The sequence below is a fragment of the Phascolarctos cinereus genome, unplaced genomic scaffold (genome assembly GCF_003287225.1).
Source record: "Phascolarctos cinereus isolate Bilbo 61053 unplaced genomic scaffold, phaCin_HiC Scaffold_726;HRSCAF=1367, whole genome shotgun sequence".
Classification (NCBI taxonomy): Eukaryota; Metazoa; Chordata; class Mammalia; order Diprotodontia; family Phascolarctidae; genus Phascolarctos; species Phascolarctos cinereus.
In genome coordinates, this window is record NW_027556098.1 from 282,723,857 (window position 1) to 282,742,821 (window position 18,965).

The 18,965-nt window shown below is 42.6% G+C and overlaps 1 protein-coding gene across 1 annotated transcript in view; it reads right to left on the reverse strand.

Annotated features, from left to right (window-relative positions):
• The window catches only part of SMCO4 (single-pass membrane protein with coiled-coil domains 4), an 83,695-nt gene extending 69,064 nt beyond the window's left edge, over window positions 1–14,631 (reverse strand). The window contains exon 1 of the transcript XR_002327213.2: window positions 14,605–14,631. The gene's annotated coding sequence lies outside the window, so the exon portion shown is untranslated. The remainder of the gene's footprint in view (window positions 1–14,604) is intronic.
• Window positions 14,632–18,965: the final 4,334 nt, after the last annotated feature.

The window sequence follows — 18,965 nt, forward strand, 5'->3', positions numbered from 1 at the left end:
TGGAGCCTGGTCCTGTTTACTTTCTCTTTGCTATAAACTCGTGGTGTAGTTATGTTTCAATAAGAGTGGGTGGGTGAGAAGGCACTGAGAAGCAAAAAAATAATTCAAGGAACAGTTAAGTTTCTGTATGGCAACATTTTAACTTAAAAAAAAATGTGCCTGAAGGTACACAGCATAAATTATCCAGGCCTCTATTCAAATCCCCAGCCCTCAAAGATGGCTAAGAAAGCTGGTGAGCTTCCAGTATGATCCCTGTGATGGACTGACTGTTTGTCATCCAAGGACCAGTCTCAATAAGCTCAAGTTGGTTCATCAACAGAGGGCTGGCCACCTTGGAGATGAATCTTTTCAGACACAGTAAGCTATAAAGATAGTCACTTAGTAAGATGTACATGGAGCAGTGCCTGCATAGGTGGAATATTTGTTGTTGTTGTTCAGTCATTCAGCCATGGTCCACTCTTTGTGACCCCATGGACCATGGCATACCAGGCCCTTCTATCCTCCACTATCTCTCGAAGTCTGTCCAAGTTCATGCTCATTGTTTCCATGACACCATCTATCCATCTCATCATCTGCTGTCCCCTTTTCCTTTTGCATTCAATCTTTTCCAATGAACCCTGCCTTCTCCTTATGTGACCAAGTATTTAAGCTTCAGCTTCAGTATTTGACCTTCCAGTGAACAGCCTGTATTAATTTCTTTAAAAGGTGGAAAAAAATACCCTTAATGAAATCACAGCTCCTTGAAGTATTGAAATGATCATTCAACAACACTAATCACTGTTACTATTATTGTTATCATTATTTCCTTCTCATCTTTTTTTTTCAATGGGGTTCAGATTGGTCCAAGGGCAAGGCACTACTTACATCTATTATTACTGTCTGTTTAACGATGGGCTATTGCACACGTGGATAAAGTGTCTACTTTTCGTAATGAACAGAAGTGTTGTCATGTAAGCTCACATTCAGTAAACTCCCTGAAGGCACCTTCAGGACAACTCTAAAGCAGAATACCCAGAGATGACCTATATGGAACAAGCTCTGCCAGGTTTGGTTCAAAGTTCTTCCTAGGGGCTGTATGTGGAAGCTCTTTACTCCATCTAGTCAGTTATGAATACCTGGTAATTGCAAAATCTACTAAAAATTGGTTTTTTTACTTTTATGTTTTTGGGGGTTTTTTATGGATGGATGTCATGTCCAGGGGGTTGTGTTTATTCTGTAACAGTTCTCTGATTCCAGTTCAGTTTATTTGCTGAATTGACAAAGATCTGTTAGGGGCCTTATATGTGTGGTTGTGGGGCTTTGTCACCATTCAATTTAGAAAGGCTCATTTATTCCTGCTGTGATCTTGTTTTTGTCACCACCACTATTATTATGTCACAAAGACATACTTAAATGAGTGGATTAAATTTCCAGAAAATGAAAGGCTCTCCCTGATTGTCATCTGGTGCAATGTTGTTGGGAAGGGAACTCTTCCCAGCCATGTAAGACCTAGAATGAGGAGGAGGAAGGGGGCACCTCATTTGGAAGCTATTACATCATATCTTCCCATGACTTCACTGTGAACTTCACACTGTAGCTGCTGGCCAACGCATCAAAACTTCACAAAACTTTCTAAAGCAGCTCCTAGTTCTCCTACTTGGAACTCAAGTGGCAGGATCCTTGATCCTCCTAACCACAAGCTGAACTGTGAAAACTACAACAAAGACCCCCAAAAGTGCTATTTTGGCCTCAAAGTGATGTTTAATTTCAACTAATTAGAAGGTAGGTGGTGTAGTAGGAACAGACAGATGACTGGATTTGGAAGACCTGAGTTAAAATCTTGTCTCAGACACTAACAAGCTAGCTATGTGACCCTGGGCAACTCAATTAACCTCTCAGCCTCCTTTCCATATCTGTAAAAGGGGTACAATAACAGCACCCACCTTTCAGGATGGTTGTGAGGATCATATATATCATAACATAAAGAGGTATATAAATGCTAGCTATTATTCCAATTTAATTAAGTACCTATTATGTCAAAGGCGCTTGTGGTAGCACCATCCCCTTAAAGAAAGGAAATGGCCAGGGCAGCTAGGTGGTGCAGTGGATAGAGCTCAGGCCCTGGAGTCAGGAGAACCTGAGCTCAAATCTGGTCTCAGACCAGACACTTGACACCTACTAGCTGTGTAACCCTGGGCAAGTCACTTAACCCCAATTGCTTTGAAAAGGGGGGGGGGGAATGGCCTAACATGTAACCAAACCTGGCTAGAAGATAAGGGAAAATCACTATCACATGGCTGAGAAATATTGTCAGCACATTAAGAGAAGCTCACTTAGTGAGAAGTGTCTGTGAATAACATATCGTGTATTATAAACACATGTATGAAAACGTTTTCACAGTTTATATCCCATAGACTAAAATACACATATTAGGATCAATAGAAAGACAGATTGGTCTGAATGTGGCACTTGTGACTTCAGTTTCAAGTTTTCATAAACACTGTAGTAAGCAAGTCATCCCCAAAATAATGCTTTTATCACATAATCTCCTGGGATTCAGGACACATTGATCCTATTTGACCTCAAACAAGTCACAATGTCTATAAACCTCAGCTCCCTCACCTTTGAAATGCGGAGGTGGGGGGTGGGATTAATCTAGAATGATTTCTAAGTCCTCTTCCCAGATGTAAAGGTTCATAATGCTAGGTTCTTTCTATTTTCAATTCTGACAAAAAATTAATATATTTCTCTGAGCAAGCTTCTTCATGCTTTCCATGGCTGAATTTCCTTCAAAAGTACAAATTTTGGGGAAGAACATTGTCACACTCCTTTCCCACTCCTCTCCCACTTCAAAGACAAGTCATATTTACAAACTACTCCACTAGGAATGAACTAGAGAAATGGTTCTCAAAGTGTGGTCTGGAGCCTCCTACAGATTCCAAAGACCCTTTTAGGAGCTCAGAAAGGATAAAACTATTTTTATGACAAAACTAACGTATTTTAATTTTTAAAACAGTAGATATTGATAAGTAAAATCTACATATACAAAAGCTCTTAGGGGTCCAAGATAATTTTTTAGGTTCATAAAGGAGTCCTGAGACCAGAAAGTTTCAGAATCAATGGACTGGAAGAAGCCAAGCAACTTAACAAGAAATCCCAAAGCTCCTAAATTCTCCCCTCCTTGTACTCACCAGCTAGGCCATCTTTTCTCCTAGCCTCCATATTCCTGAATATACCTTGCCCCCTTCTCTCCAATCACATTGGCACCACCTTTGTGGACTAGGTGGTCACACCTAGACCCTCATCAACTTGAACCTGGACTATGGTAGTAGACTCCTAATTGGGATCTTGGCTTAAAGTCTCTTGAAGTCTCTCCTCTCTCCAATAAAAGAGGGATTAAACCTGTTTTGTTTCACCTTAGAGGGCAAAACCAGGAGTAATGACAGCTAGGTCCAAGTGAATTAAACCACTTGCCATTCTCTTCTGATTCTGATCTATCTAAGCTTCCGGCTTTGGCCTTTGTCTATAAATCCACTTGTTCAAAGCCTCCCACACATCAGCACTGGGTGTGGAGTCAGGAAGCCCTTGATATTCAATATCTTAACTTTGGGCCTTAGCAAAAGCTATCTACATAATTAGAATATATTGCCACCACTTCCCGGAATCCCCTGGCTTCTTTCAAGACTCAATTCATGTGTCACTTCACAGGATTATAGATTAAAAGACCTGAGAGTCCATCTAGTACAATCTCAAACACTTAGTAACTGTGCAACCCTGAGCAATCTGGTTAACTTCTTTCAAGCCCAAGTCAACAAGAAGCTTCTAATACCTTCTCTCTGAGACAATCTCCAGTCTATTTTGTATGTTATCTTCTCTGGACATGGTTGTTTGACTGCTGTCTTTCCCCATTAGATGGTAATCCCCTTGAGGGCAGGGATCTTTTTTGCCTTTCTCTCTGCCAGCACTTAGCACAGTGCCTGGCCCATCATGAGTGCTTAATAAATGCTTGATGAGAGATCTGTTGACTTTTGTTTCTTCATCTAGGTGGTACAGTGGATAGAGCACTAAGCCTGGAATCAGAAGACTGGAGTTCAAATCCAGCCTCAGACACTTACCAGCTGTGTGACACTTAACTAGTTTGCCTCAGCTTCCTCATCTGTAAAATGGGGATAATAATAGCACTTCTTTGCCAAGGCTATTGTGAAGATCAAACGAAATAATATTGTTTAACCTGCTTACCACAGTGCCTTCCACACCGTGGGCACTATATAAATGCTAGTTATCATTGTAGTTGTTCTTCTTTTCAACAACCATTCTAAGCATCTACTACATGCCAGGCACCTAGACAGGTGCTGGGGAAACAAGGCAAAAAAGGGAAAGAGTTCCTGCCCTAAAGGAGTTTATGAGGGGAGGGGGGCACCTCCCAGCACCAGAGAAGGGAAGAGATTCAATCTTAGCAGAGTAAGCAAAATACAAAATAAATTTAAATATTATTTGAAGAGGGAGAGAGTGGTAACCCCTAGGGGAGAGGAGTAGGGGAGGGAGGAAACAGGAAAGGTATTGATCCTATTTATATGTAAACAATGGAAAGTAAATTTGGACAGGGGCAATTTTTACCTTTGATTAGATTGGTTAGCTCCTACCCCCACAAAGGGGAGAAGAAAAGGACAGAAAAAAATTTTAAAAGACATCTTCCATGTGATAATAAAGGCAATCCTTGAAGAAGTGGGGGGTGGGGGGGCGGTGAAGAGGAAAGGATGAGGGGAAGGAACCGGAGCAGGTTCAAGGGAAGCCTGGCAGCCCTGAAGCTAACTTCTCAAAGAACCTGAACCTGGGCAAGCAGCCCAGAATCTTTTCACACACAGAAAAGTGAATCCAAATTTAACCAAGATCTTGCAATGGATTTTCCTAAGGAGCTATGATGAGGAAAGGAAGCAATGTGATACAATGGCAGGAATCAAAAGACCTGGGTTTAAATCTTGTATTGGATGCTTACTACCTGTGTGACCTGGGGAAAGTTTTACTTAAACCTCATGGGTTTAAAATGAGTGGGGAGGGGGGGGAACCTGAGCAAAATGGCCTCTCTCAAGTCCCTTCTATGACATTTAAAAAGTTTGAGGGACATTGTTTCTGGTAGTTAATCACTTTATCAATAATGCTAGCATGTTATTAATAAAAGAGGTCAGTGGCATTCTCGAATGCCAAGGATCCCTCATGGAACCCACTCAATGCTTATAAGCCCTTGGAAGGGTAGGTGTTTCTGAGGGTGACAATTAACTCTGATAGGCTAATAACTAATGACAGAATGAATATTACAAGGGGAGGGCTATACTACAATGAGGGTCTCAAGTTACATGACACAGAGCACCCATATCTTGGTCAAAGAGACTTATCAATTTCCATATCACCTGTCTGACAATGGGAAAATCCACATTTTCCCAGACCTGTGGGAGTAAACATAAAGAGAAGGAATCCATTCATTTGCCTAGACTTAGAATTTCTTTTACTGTCTGATAATATTTTAGCCATCCTGGCTGGATAAGTCTTTGAGAAAGATTTCCCATACTGGTTGATTTCCATATAAGGAAGTAGAAAAGGGGGAAACCGTTGGTCCTGACAGAAATAATCATTTCTCTCACTGCCACCTGTAGATCTATGACCTCATAAAAAATAGAGAAGTGCTCTTTTAGTTTTACATGTATATATTTATATGCAAGCACAAATAGTGGCTTGGCAATAAACAGGTTTTTAAAACGTGATAAACATCTATTCTCTGCCCTAGTGATAAGAAAAAATATACACAATGAAAAGCATAAAAGTAACCAATTGGCCTTCATTTAGGAACAAATCTAAGAAGAGTTAGGAACCTCAGCTACCATCCATGAGCAAAAAGATTCTCCCTGATCCCTTGGAAGCAGGGATATATCTAGTAAAGACATAAACTGCTCAGCTTTTATTACACTTTACAAAACCCAGAAAAGCTTGAGTAGGGCAATGACCTTGAACGCAAAAGGTAACCAAAAATTAAAGCCTGGGGCTACCCAGAGAGAACTGGGTGGGGAAAGAATGGTAGGGGCCAAGGGGCAAAGGACAACCTTTTTTTTTTTTAACCTTAGGTCAAAAAAATCAAAGGATATTCAAGATTACCCTGTCTCCAAAGGAAATCTATAGTCTCCAAGAACCAGGTCAAGACAGAAATAACAAGTAAAAGTTGATTCAACTTCAGGCAAACAGGAAGTTAAATCAAAGAGGCATGCAAATAGAGAAATAAATTGAGAATTTAAAGTCATTAAAAATGTTAGGGGAGGGGGAAAGGAGAAAATTAAGGAAAGGCAGAGTCAGAAGACCAGGGTTCACATTCTAGGGCTCTGCCACTTACTCCACTGTGTTACCTTGGGCAGTCAAACAATCAGCCAGCTTTTTTTTATTAAGTACCTAGTATATGACAGGCAAGACAGTTTTTTTTTTTCAATTAAGCACCTACTCTATGCCAGGCAAGGCAGCTAGATGGCTCAGTGAATGGAGAACTGGGGCCTAGAGTCAGGAAGACCTGAGATCAAATTTGGCCTCAAGCACTTACTAGCTATGTGACCCTGAGCAAGTCACTTAATCTCTATTTGCCTTAATTCACTAGAGAAGAAAATGGCAAGCCACTCCAGCATCTTTGCCAAGAAAACCCCACAGACAATTTGGTCCACGTGGTCACAAAGAATCGGACCTGACTGAACAACTGAACATGTTCCAGGCACTGGGCTTGGCACTTAGGGTACAAATAATCCCTCCTCTCAAGGAGAGATGCAGGAGATAACAAATATATACAAAATAAACATAAAGAGTATAAATACAAAGTAGACAAGCCTAAATTGTTTGGAAAGTAAGATATTAGTAGTTGAGAGACCTTGGAAAGGATTCCTGTAGAAGATAGTGTATAAATTCTCTCCTGAAGGAAGAAAGGGAGGGAGTCTGTGAGACAGAGCTGAGGAGGAGGGGCACACTACCGTCAGAGAACTTGACCAATGCAAAGGTACAGAGACTGAAGGGAGATAGGAGAGAGACGGAGAATAATGTGTGAGCAACAGAGAAAAAGTCAGTTTGATTGGACTGCATGAAAGAGGGAATAATCGGCAATGAGGGGCCTGGAAAAACAATCTGGGACCAACATACAAAGCCTTTCAGAGCTAAACAGAAGAATTTACATATGATTTTAGAGGCAAAAGGTAGCCACTGCAGTTTACTGAGTGGGAGTGATATAGTCAGATTGGCATTTAAGGAAAATCCTGTTGACAATCATCAATGTAGAAGGTGAACAGAGAGACCCAATTCATTAGTCAAGTTGCTTAACTTCTTTAGGAGGAAACCTCAGTTTCTTCCTCTGTAAAATGAAGGCCTTGGGCTAAATTATTTCTGACTCTATAAAACTGACTACGTAAATGTAAATCATATCTGAATTACATCCAGTCGTGAAGGTTCAAGATTAAATTAACAAACCCTCATCTCAAAACAGAGACATTTCTTATTTTTAACTATTTCCTAATTAATATCCAAAGAAGTAAGAAGAACTTTTCACAGACTCAGTGAATCTTAATAAAATTTTCAGCAAAATTCTGGCATCAGTCACAACAAACACTGTAGTGGAATTTAATTTCCTTCTCAGCATGCATACTTATTGTGGAAACTCATTTATGATGCTCCTACAAGTAGTCAAAATCTGCCTCTAACATGAGAACTTCAAAGCCCTGTGAAAAAGCCTATAGGGCTGGATGGAAATTATACCAATATTTAACAAAATCCTCTAATATGCATGTCAGCCATGGAATATCTTCCATATTGCGCTGACTGTCCATTCAACTCTTCCTCCTCACCTCCTCCCCACTCCTCTCAGCCCTGTAAATGATGAGGATGGGAGCTAGACCCCAAAAAGGAAAAACCCTGGACATTTCCACATGGCCTAATCTCTGGTGTTCCCCCCCCCCCCCGGCTATAATCCTATCAACTGGCCTTTCTTTATAGCTACATCCAATCTCCCAATTCTCTGTACCCTTAACCTAGCCTAGACCTCCCTATGTCCCTTGGCCACTTCCCATCCTTAATCCTATCTAGGCTCCATTCTCCCTTAGCCACCCCTGTAGCTGTATTACCTCATAGACTACTTGGCCACTCCTAGATCCCTCCCATAGTCTTTCTGTATATAAGGTCCATCTTGTCTCCATTAAGATGCTCTGATTCTTATAATCTAGCCACTGCTCAGATTTGCACAATCTAGCCAATAGCTCACAGATGCCCAGATTCCTTAAAAGTTTAGCTAATATGGCAAATCTGCAATAAACCTTGTTTTTGGCGGAAAGAAGGCTTGGGTTGAATCTTTTGGGCAGAACCCTCATGTCGTGATTTTGGGATTCCAGGACGCCTAACCTCTAGACCTCATCATAACCTCCTATCCTGGGTCCTGGATCACAGGACTTCAAGCTAGAAGTGATGTCAGAGATTCTCTAGTTGAAGGGTTCTAAACCTGATGTCTATGAATTTGGATGTAGGGGAAAAAAGCATCTTTATTTTCACTAATCTCTAACTGAAATTTAGCATTTCCTTCAAATATTTAAAAATACGATTCTGAGGTCTGTAGGCTTTACCAGACTGCCAAAGGGTGGTAGCTGTAGTTCAGCAGTATTAGACTTTGTGACCCCATGATGATATGGGGTTTTCTTGGCAAAGAAACCAGAGTGATCTGCCATTTCCTTCTTCAGCTCATTTTACAGATGGGGAAGCTGAGGCAAACAGAGCTGAATGACTTGCCCAGGGTCACACAGCTAGTGTCTGAGGCCGCATTTGAACTCATGTTCCTGACAACAGGCCCAATATTCTATCCACTGCGCCACCTAGCCGCCAAAGGGATCAATGACCAAAAACGGTTAAGAACCCCTGGAATAGACCATCCCCCTTGTTTTACAAACAAGGAAATGTTACTCCATAGCTTTCTAAAGGTCCCAATTTCTCTCCTGGGGTCTAGTGAAACTTACTAAATGTTCCCTACCTACCAAAGATCTGAAGGAGGAAGGCACTGTCAAGTTAATACAAGGCAGGGCTAACAACCCACCCTACTTTTCCTACCTGTCCGACTGCCTTCCCTCTCCTCTAGCATAGACAGAACAGCTGCCCAATCTTCTTCTCCTAATGGGAGTGTTATAAGCCTCAAATAAGATGTGTATGTTTCAGCATTTTGAAAACCACAGACTGCTGTTCAGACGGGTTTGACTATATAGCTTAAGATCTTATTATCACAGATATGGAGCTAGCAGCCACTCATTTTACAGATAAGGAAACTGAAACACAAAAAGAAAGATTAAGTGACTGGCCTAGTATCATGCAGCATACCCCCAAAAGAATCTAAGTTCCTTGAGGACTATTTATTCCTTTTGCTTTTGTATTCCCAGCGCTTAGCACTGGGTCTAACACACAGTAGCTATTTAATAAATGCTTGTGGATTGATTGGAATATTCACTCCTCCCCTTCGTATCTGCTCCCTACTCAGTAGAACAGGGAGAGTTTCCGAATAGAAAAGCCAGAAAATGAAGAGACCAAAGATCAAGTTTAAGAAATATTCAACTTTTCAATGAGAGGAAGAGACACAGAACAGTTCATGCATGGCAGAAATTCATTTCGCCTTCTTTTCCCAATCCCCCTACTAAGACCATGACAAAGTGTTTATTTTCCATGCCTTGCACACTGTGTCCAAATATTAATATTTATATTTATATTTATCTGGAAGATGGAGGCCTCTCTTCAACTATGTGTCTACTCAGCATCAGCTCAATGCCTCCTGAATTTGTTGGGTCAAATTTAACCCTTTCTCCCTGCCCTCCACCCTCCTCTCCCCGCCCCCAGCAGATGGAGTGTTGAGTCAGAGGGAAAATGTAAATTACCTGTCTGTAACTACTTCCAAAAGTATTCATCAGTGATATGCTACGTAAGGGAATTGGGGTGAGGGGCACAGCATGGGAATTCACGCTACCTTTGACTTTGTATTCTTAGCATCCAGCAGGGTGCCTCACATACAGCTGGAGCTATTAAAAACGACACTTGATTGACTGGACATCAAACTATAAAAACTAAGCCCAAAGGCAGAAGGACTGAACCACAATCTTTGCTCATTCCCATAAGGAGGGGCTGAGGTTTGTCCCGAATGGGAGTATAGAAGGGGGACACAAGGAAGGGGGTTCATAGAGTAAAACATTGTTTCTACCATTGTAAGCTCTTCTATTTATTCTGTGTGTCTTCCCACAAACAGTAGCACCAAGACTACTAATTTTTTTCTATTAGATGAAATTGTTAGTTGTTGTTCTGTAATGTTTTACTTATTATAATTAATGTATCAGCTTTCTGTACTTGTGCCCTGGAGCACTGCTGTAAAAGATGAGATTTTAAAAGCTGAATAAACAGATATTGACAAAATAAAAAATTTACGTTTGTGTGCTTAAGACAATAATTGGGTTCATTTACCAGGGCAACAGGATTTGCTACCGTATGTCCCAAAGTCCCATTACATCCCCCTCTGGAAACAGTAGAATAATACTGCCCTAATGACTATTATAACTTGAAGCTCTTCTGGGAATCTTAGAGCTCAAAAAGAAAGACCTCGAGGTCATCTAATCCAACCTCTTCAATTTCTAGATAAGGAGTCAAGACGAGAGAAAGGATTTTCCCATGGTCACATGGGATAGTCAGAAGTGGTATCAGAACCCAAGCCTTCCTGACCCCTATCAAGTTCAACCCTAACTTCTACATCTTAGCTACCCCTTAAATTTGAACTCACACACACACACACACACACACACACACACACACACACACACATTCATTCACTTCTATTTGATTAATCTTCTAGCACTAAGGATCGAAGTAAATTTTATAAATTAAACATTTTAAAACTTAGGCTAACAAGTCAAATATTTACTAAAACAGATGGGTAGAGGCTATAATTCTACCACTACCTTTGAAAACACAGACTAAAGCATGACTAACTGCAATTTCCAAGAGCCAGCAAAAAATGGATTATTGAAATGGATTTGGTTAAACAGAGTATTCATTTAAAAAGTGACTTAGGACAACCACCATCAAAAGCACTTGGTTTGGGGAAACTAACCTGAACCTCAGCTCTTCCTTCCACTCAAGAGGAACAGAGAATAATGCTGCCTCATGCTCTTTTTTAATTATTTGTTTGCTTGCTTTTCACTATACTGGTTTTCCACCAGTGTATATTTACCAGAAAAGGATGATCTGAAGTTGAGAGATGTCAGATGGACCAGGAGCCACCAATAAATGTCCAAGTGAGGGTGAAAAATGGGCACGAGAGTGAAAAAAGGTACATGGGTCCTACCTCTTCATGGGATCACAGAATTACTCAACTCGAAAAGAACCTACAAGTGGTGGGGCTCACATGGACATCCTTCAGCGAAGATCACAAAACCAAGGTCAACCAACAGGTCATTTAGTCCAGCCTTTAGTCCAGATGTTTCCTCCTCCCACCCAAAATCTTTAGGCTGCCAGAACACATACTATGTACATGTTCCGTATCTATGGGTTAGGCTGTCTTTTCCATTCTTTTTGTCAATTTTTTTTTTGGTGAGACAATCAGGGTTAAGTGACTTGTCCAGGGTCACACAGCTAGTGTAAAGTGTCTGAGGCCGCATTTGAACTCAGGTCCTGCTGACTCCAAGGCCAGAGCTGTATCCACTGAACCACCTAGCTGCCCCTGTGTCCTTTCCATTCTTAATAAATGTTTAGCCATTCTCATAACAGCTAACCTTTATCTATACACAAATATATGTCAACAAATCAAGCAATAAATATTTATTAAGTAATTATTATGTACCAGACACTATGCTAAGCCCTGGGGATGCAAAAAGAGGCAAAAGATATTCCTGTCTTCAAGGAGCTTATAATCTAATGGATATATATATATATACACATACACATATAGACATATGTGTATGTGTATATATATGTATATATGCACATACATGTATGCCTTTATGTATATGTGTATATCCACATATAGGGATATATCTCTTTGCATGTATATATACATGTATAAGACACATGCATTTATATATGTGTGTATATCTATATCTATGTCTTTGAGGTTTACAAAGCACTTTACATATATTTTCTCATTTTATGCTCCTAACAACCCTGGGAAGTAAATGCTAAAAGTATAAAGAGAAACTAGAGTAGGAGTTAGAAGATTTAGGCTCAAATCCCGGAGCCACTGGTTGTGTAACTCTGGGCAAGTCACAACTTCTAGGACGCTTAAGAGGCACTGGTAAAATGGAAATAAGACTATTTGCCCTGCCTATGTTGCAGGGCTTTAAAAAAATCATACAGCTGAAAAGGGCCCTAGGGATCATCAAATCCAAGCCCATTACATTTTACTAAGAGGGAAACTGAGGCCTACTAAGGTGACAAAATTTGATAGATGTGCCACTGCTCGTAAATAGCCTACGCAGGCCTTGAATCTAACCTCCTGGATTCCAATGTGTCTTCCTTCCACGGCCCCATGTTATTGTTGTGAAAATCAAACAAGATATGTAAAAAAACACATAGTATTGAGGTCACTGGGACCACCATACTTAAGAACCCAAAGACATAAGTTACAATTGTGGCCTTGCCACACTAACTCATTAACAGTGGGCAAGTCCCTCTGGAAACCCTGGAGATCCTATAGGCTGAATTTTCTACCCCTTTGATGTATTTTTTCTTGCCTCCAGACTTTCCTTCTAAGCCTATCCACATTTCTTTGCAGTAGTGGGCCAGGATTTTAATTTGCACGATTGATCTAGTCTCATTTTTAAAAGTTCTCCAAGGAAGGAGATTGCAGAGCTTCTCTTAGGAACCCATTCCAGCCCTCAGCAGGATGACATGATTTTGAAGCTGGAAGAGACCCCAGAGATTTTCTGTCATTTTATAGATGAGGAAACTAAGTAGTCAGTTAATAACCATTTATGAAGCGCCATTAGGCGCTTGCATACCAGGCATTGTGCTAAGTGCTGGGGATACAAAAAGAGGTTTAAAAAAAAGGTCCTTTCACTCAAAGAGCTCACCATCTAATGGGGGAGACAACTAAGTGCCTCGTCCAGGGAAACACAGATGATGACAGAACCCAGAATTAAAGTTGAATCTAAGTCTCCATTACTCTACCCAGCACACTGAAAAAAGCCAGCACCTTTCACCTCAACTGTCATAAGGTATGAAATAAGTTGATGGAATCCAAATCCTCAGAACCACTTGTTGCTGAAATAACCTGATAAAAGATAATGAGATAAAAGAATAGAGCTGCAACTTACTCCCAAGATGACCCTCATACCAGAATGGAACTCTGGGGCTAGAGAAGTTGCCAATGTGTAAAGGGGAAATTTCATTAAAATAATATCTTAACGCTAGATGTCCAGGTTACCCATAGCATGGAAAAGATAAGAGGGTGAAGGGATGAGGCAGAAAAAGTGAAAGATGAGTAGATTTTCAAGCAATCTAATCCCATTAAACTCAGCCTTCCTGAAAGTCTTACCCATTCAAATCGGTTCAAACTTCCCCAAGGATCAAGTACTGTAGGCTAGGAGGATTAAGCACCACAGGAGGCTTTGCTGCGAGGTTAACAGTGAAGAAAAGAGGTAGCCCAAACGGTTAACGTCCCCCCCCCCTTAGTTTGCTTAGAGGCCCGCTCCCATCTACTAACGCAGCTTCCTCCCTTTCCAGGTATCCTGACCCTTCTCGGCCCGGGCACTTTTTCGGGGAGATTGCCTGGGGTCTGCAGACATCCCCAACCCCAGCACTGACACCCACTCAGAGACTGGGACTGAACTTGCCACCAGACAGCAGCAGAGAGGCTCGTGGGGAGGGAGAAAGTGGAGGCTAAGGTCCGTTCTCCCTCCCACCTACCTGCCCTTCACAGATCTCTCAGCCCCCAGCCCGGCCAGAGGTCACTTCCTGGAGTAAGCCTGAACCGGCGTGGGCCTCGAGGGGCTGACCCTCCCACACGTCCCCAGGACCCAAACTTGCAGCCTGACTCCCCTCCTTCACTGGCCGGACCCCGCGGACGCTCCCAAAGGCTCCCGGCTCCTGACCTCCGCTACCGCCCCTCCCCAGCCCAGCCCAAAGGTGACCCCTCCCCAAACTCCGGCGATGCACAGTCCAGCCCACCTCCAGTCCTACCTTCGCCCTCCCCGAGCCCGAGCTCCTGCCTCCCCAGCCCCGGCCCGCTCGGAGCTCCCATTGCTCCCCAACTTTCCCCGCCTCCCCACGCGGCGCTCCGGCTCCGGCGCCAGCTCCGGCTCCCCTGCCCGCTTCCCGCTTGTGTCGGGCGGCCCCGGCCGCACTTCCTGAGCCGGGACGGGCGGGGACGCGTCCTTCCTTCCTTCCTTCCCGGGGCTCGGAGTTCAGCCCGCTAGACAGCCCTGCCGGCGGCGGGTCAGGAACTGCCCGGGGGTGGCAAGCCCGGTTCTGGGAGGGCAGGGAAGGGGGCCGGGGAGCAGGAGGTCCCGGGCCAGCCCCACGCCGCGCGCCCCTGGCCCGCGGCTCCAGCTCCGCCGAAGGGTCGGTCCTGGGCGCCGCCGCCGGCAGCACCACGCTCACCTCGGCTTCCTGCCTCGCCGCCGCGGCCGGGAGGAATACGTGGCAGGAGCCGCCGGTGCTTTCGCTCCCTCTCCTCTCCCCAGACCCGGCAGGCTGGACACGGGAGCGAGAGGCGCCCTCTGCTGCCGGGAAGCGGGATCCTCCGCCCCCTAACCCTAACCTGGCTCCCGGCCCCTCAGGCTGCCGGCGCTCCTCCCCTCCTCCTCCTTCCCCTCCTCCTCGTCCGCGTCCGCAGCTAATTCCTTCGCCGCCGCTACAGGCGCGTCTGCCTTCTCCCCTTCTGTCTGTCTGTCTGTCTGTCTGTCTGTCCGTCCCTCTCCCCCAGCAGGAACATCCAGCAGTCACTTTAAAAAAAAATTAAATGTCGTACTAGAAATCTAGCAGTAACCTTCAGTGCAAACGACCATTCATTCATTCATTTAATGAGCACCTACTACGTGTGACGCAGGAGGTAGAGACAAAAATGAAACAATTCTGTTCATAGGGGAAATAACATATTTGTAGAGAATCAGTCTTAAAATGTATGGAAACTAAGAAAGTAATCTGGGGGGACGGGCATAGGCTTCCTGTAAAAGGAGGCTCTAGAGCTGAGCTTTGAAGGAAGCCGGGGATTCACAAGGCTGAGGTGAGTGAATTCCAGGCACGAGGGACGGCTTGTGCAAAACCTGAGGCAGGAGGTAGATTGGCATGTAAGAGTAACAAGCAAGGGGCCGGTCAACTAGCCTTTTAAGGGCCTGCTGCGTACCACACACTGCGAAGCCCCGCGGATAAAAAGAAACCAAAAACCAAACAATGCCTGCCCTCGGGGAGCTCACAGTCTAATGAGGAAGACCACGTGCAAACAGTTATGTACATGCAAGATATATACAGAATGAATTCGTCTCAGAGGAAAGGCACTAAGATTCAGGAGGATTGAGAAAGAAGAACTTGTTTTGTTGTTCGGTCATTTTGTGACCCCATTTAGGGTTTGCATGGCAAAGATACTGGAGTAATTTGCCATTTCCTTCTCCAGCTCATTTTACAGTGAGAAGCCTGAGGCAAACAGGGTTAAATGATAAAGTGTTTTGAGTGGGGATTTGAACTCAGATATTCTGACTCCAGGCTCAGCACTCTACTCTCCTAGCTGCCCGTGATAGAACTTTAGCTGAGATTTAAAGGAAGTTAGGGAAGACCGGAGTGGTGATGAGAAAGGTCACTCAGTCAACTAGCATTTATTAAATGCCTCATTCCTAAGAGGCACTGTGCTAAGTCTGCAAAGAGAGTGTAAATAGTAGTATGTAAAATAAGTCTGCAAAGGTAGGAGGGAACTAAAGTGTGAAGAACTTTAAAGGCCATAGGATTTTGTATTTGATCCAGGAGCAATAGAAAGCCACTGGAGCTTTTTAAGCAGGGAATGTTTAGTGAATATCACTTTGGAAGCTGTGAGAAGGACGGATTGGAGAGGGCAGAGATTTGGATGGGGACCATGTGCCAGGGCAGTGTCTATGTGAGTAAGAGAAGCGGAGAGATGTTGTCCAAGTACAATTGACAAGAACTGGCCACAGATTGGATGGGGGTGAGGAAATGAGAATAAGAGAGGACAAGTCAAGGAAGACTGACTCCAAGGTTGTAAACCTGGGTTATTGGAAGGATGCTGGTAACCTCAACAGAAATAGGGAATATAAGAGGAATGGGTTTAGGGGGAAAGACAAGTTCTGCTAAGGATATGTTGGGTTTGAAATGCCTACAGGACAGTTGGAAACGTCCAGTTGGCAGTTGGTGATGTAGGATTAGAATCTGGGTAAGACATTAGGACCAGATCTGTTGATTTGGAAATCATCTGGCTGAAGAGGATAAGTGAACCCAAGAGAGTTGATGAGATTATTGAAAAACCATGTAGAGAAGCAACAGAGCCTAGGAGTGAGAATTGGACTGCATTCGTAGTTTAGGGGTGGGACATAGATGATGATCCAGCAAAAGAGACTGGAGGGAGCAGTCAAACAGGTATAGGTTGGAAAAAACAGAGAAAGAAATTCAGGAAAATAGAGAGGAAAGAGTATTAAGAAAAGAAGGTGGTCAGTATAGAGTCAGATGTCTCAGAAACGTCAAGAAGGATGAGGACTGGGAAAAAGCCATTGAGCCTGGCAATTCAGAGATTACTGACAACTTTTAGAGAAAGCAGTTTTCTGTGGGTCTTAAGAGCCAAAATCCAGATTACAAAGGGTTGAGAAATGAATGGAAGAAGAGGAAATGGAGGTAAGGTATATAGACAACTTTTTTTTTCCAGGAGTTTGGCTATGAAAGGGAAGAAAGATATAAAACAATAGTTTGGGAGTATAATCTAGTTAATGAAGGGTTTTTTGTTTTATTTTTTTTTTAATGATGGGGAAGACCTGACCATGTTTGCAGGCAGTAGGAAAGGAGCCAGTAAATAGGGGAAAATTAAAAATTATAGAAAGGGGGAAAATGATTTGGGGAGCAGTCTTCCAGAGGGAACAGAAGAGGACTGGAATCAAGGGTATAAATAAAGGAATTGGCAACCTCTTCATCAGAGACTAGAGTAAAGGAAAGATTGGAGGATAGTGTCAAGGGTTATTGAGTAGAGAAGAGAAGATAGCACTATCCAAATACCTTCTCTTTTTTCAGGAAGATATGAGTCAATAACCTCTGCTGAGGATAAGGGAGTTAGTTTGGGTGAGGCTTCAAGAGAGAAGAGATTTGAATTAGCTTCAGAGGAGAATGTGGTAGAAGCCAATTAAGGAAGAATAATGAGGACTACCTTGAGGCAGTAAGGACCCAGTAAACATTAGATAACATAAATTTGTAGTGGACCCAGTCAGCATATTTGCAGGAGTTCCTGCATCTCTATTCAGTAGCATGTGAATTAGAGCACAGAAAGTAAATGGCAGAGGGAATGCAAAGCAGGGTTTTTGACAGGGCACGAGCAATGATAGGACAAGGAGACAAGGAATTTGACAATGTAAAGTTATCCTGGTTAGCTATAGAATAATGTTTGGAAAGGTAGAAAAGTGAAGCCAAGTCGGGAGTGATGGCCTTCGAGACCACTGAGGAATGAAGGGAGTGGAATGTATGGTGAGGACAAAGAATAGACATAGGGAAAGTGAGTCACCGGAAGGAGTAGAAAGCTAGAAAGGTCTCTAAGGTCTCTTCCAGCTCTGAATCTATGTCCTATGAGTTTGTGATCAGTTAGAGGAACTTGACCATGGAACTGGGTGTGGGAAAGATCAAGGGTGTGACCATCCCTGGGTGTAGTTGAAGTAAAGGTGAGGTGAGAGTTATGGAAGTTGAGCAAACTGATGAAGTGGGAGCTAGGGTCTTTGAGAGGATATTGACATATGTCTCAAAGTCCTCAAGTATAGGGGCATTGTTTGGGATGGAGAGGAAGACTGTAAGAAATAGGTGTTTCCTGTCTGCCAAAATATAGTCAATTTCATTTAGCTATGTATTTGCTGCTGTTTATCATTTCCAAAGCCTCTGACTCTTAAAAAAAAAAGTATATATACTTTTATATACATGACATACATGTGGAAGTTTTCTGAGTAGCTTTATAATAGAGGAGTTCTCCTCCTCTATTAGAATATAAGCTCTTTTGAGGACAAAGACTATCTTGCTTGCTTGCATTTGTATTACCAGCAGTAGTGTCTGGTGCATAAAAATGCTTACAAATGCTTTACCAATCTAATCTACAACCCTTGGCTTATTTCATTTCTTAATGTGAAACTATATTTTCCAACAAATTATTTACCATGTCCTCAAGTCATCAAGAATCTATATATGTTGATTTGAATTAGAGAATCTTGTCCCATTCTTCATATAATTTCTCTATCTCATCTTCCTCTGTAACAGAAGTTTGTTTTGCCCTTGTATCCCCAACACCTAGTGCACCTACTGTGCAGAAAGCACATTCTTAATTAATGTTTGTTAATTGATTGATAGATTGACATCACTTTAAGGTTTGCAGAGCACTTTACAAATGTCAGCTTATTTGGTCCTCACAACAACCTTAACAGATATTATTATTCCCATTTCACAGATGATGAAACTAAGGCAAAGAAAGGTTAGGTGATTTGCCCAGGGTCACACAATTAGTTTGAGGTCAGATTTGAGCTTAGTAGTAACTGACCTGTCTACTGTAGCACCTCATGGCCTCTGAAGGCAAAATTCTAAGTTGTAAGTCTTGGTGACTGTGGTGCCCACTGACAACAGTAAGAATACTGGAAAGAGGGGAAGGTTTGAAAAGAATGAATAGAGCGATGTTCTGAACATGTTGAATTTGAGATGCCTACAGGACATATTATTGGAGATACTCTGTATTTAAACACGTCTGCCAAATCATTTGTTCATTCAGTTTGGAGTTTGGC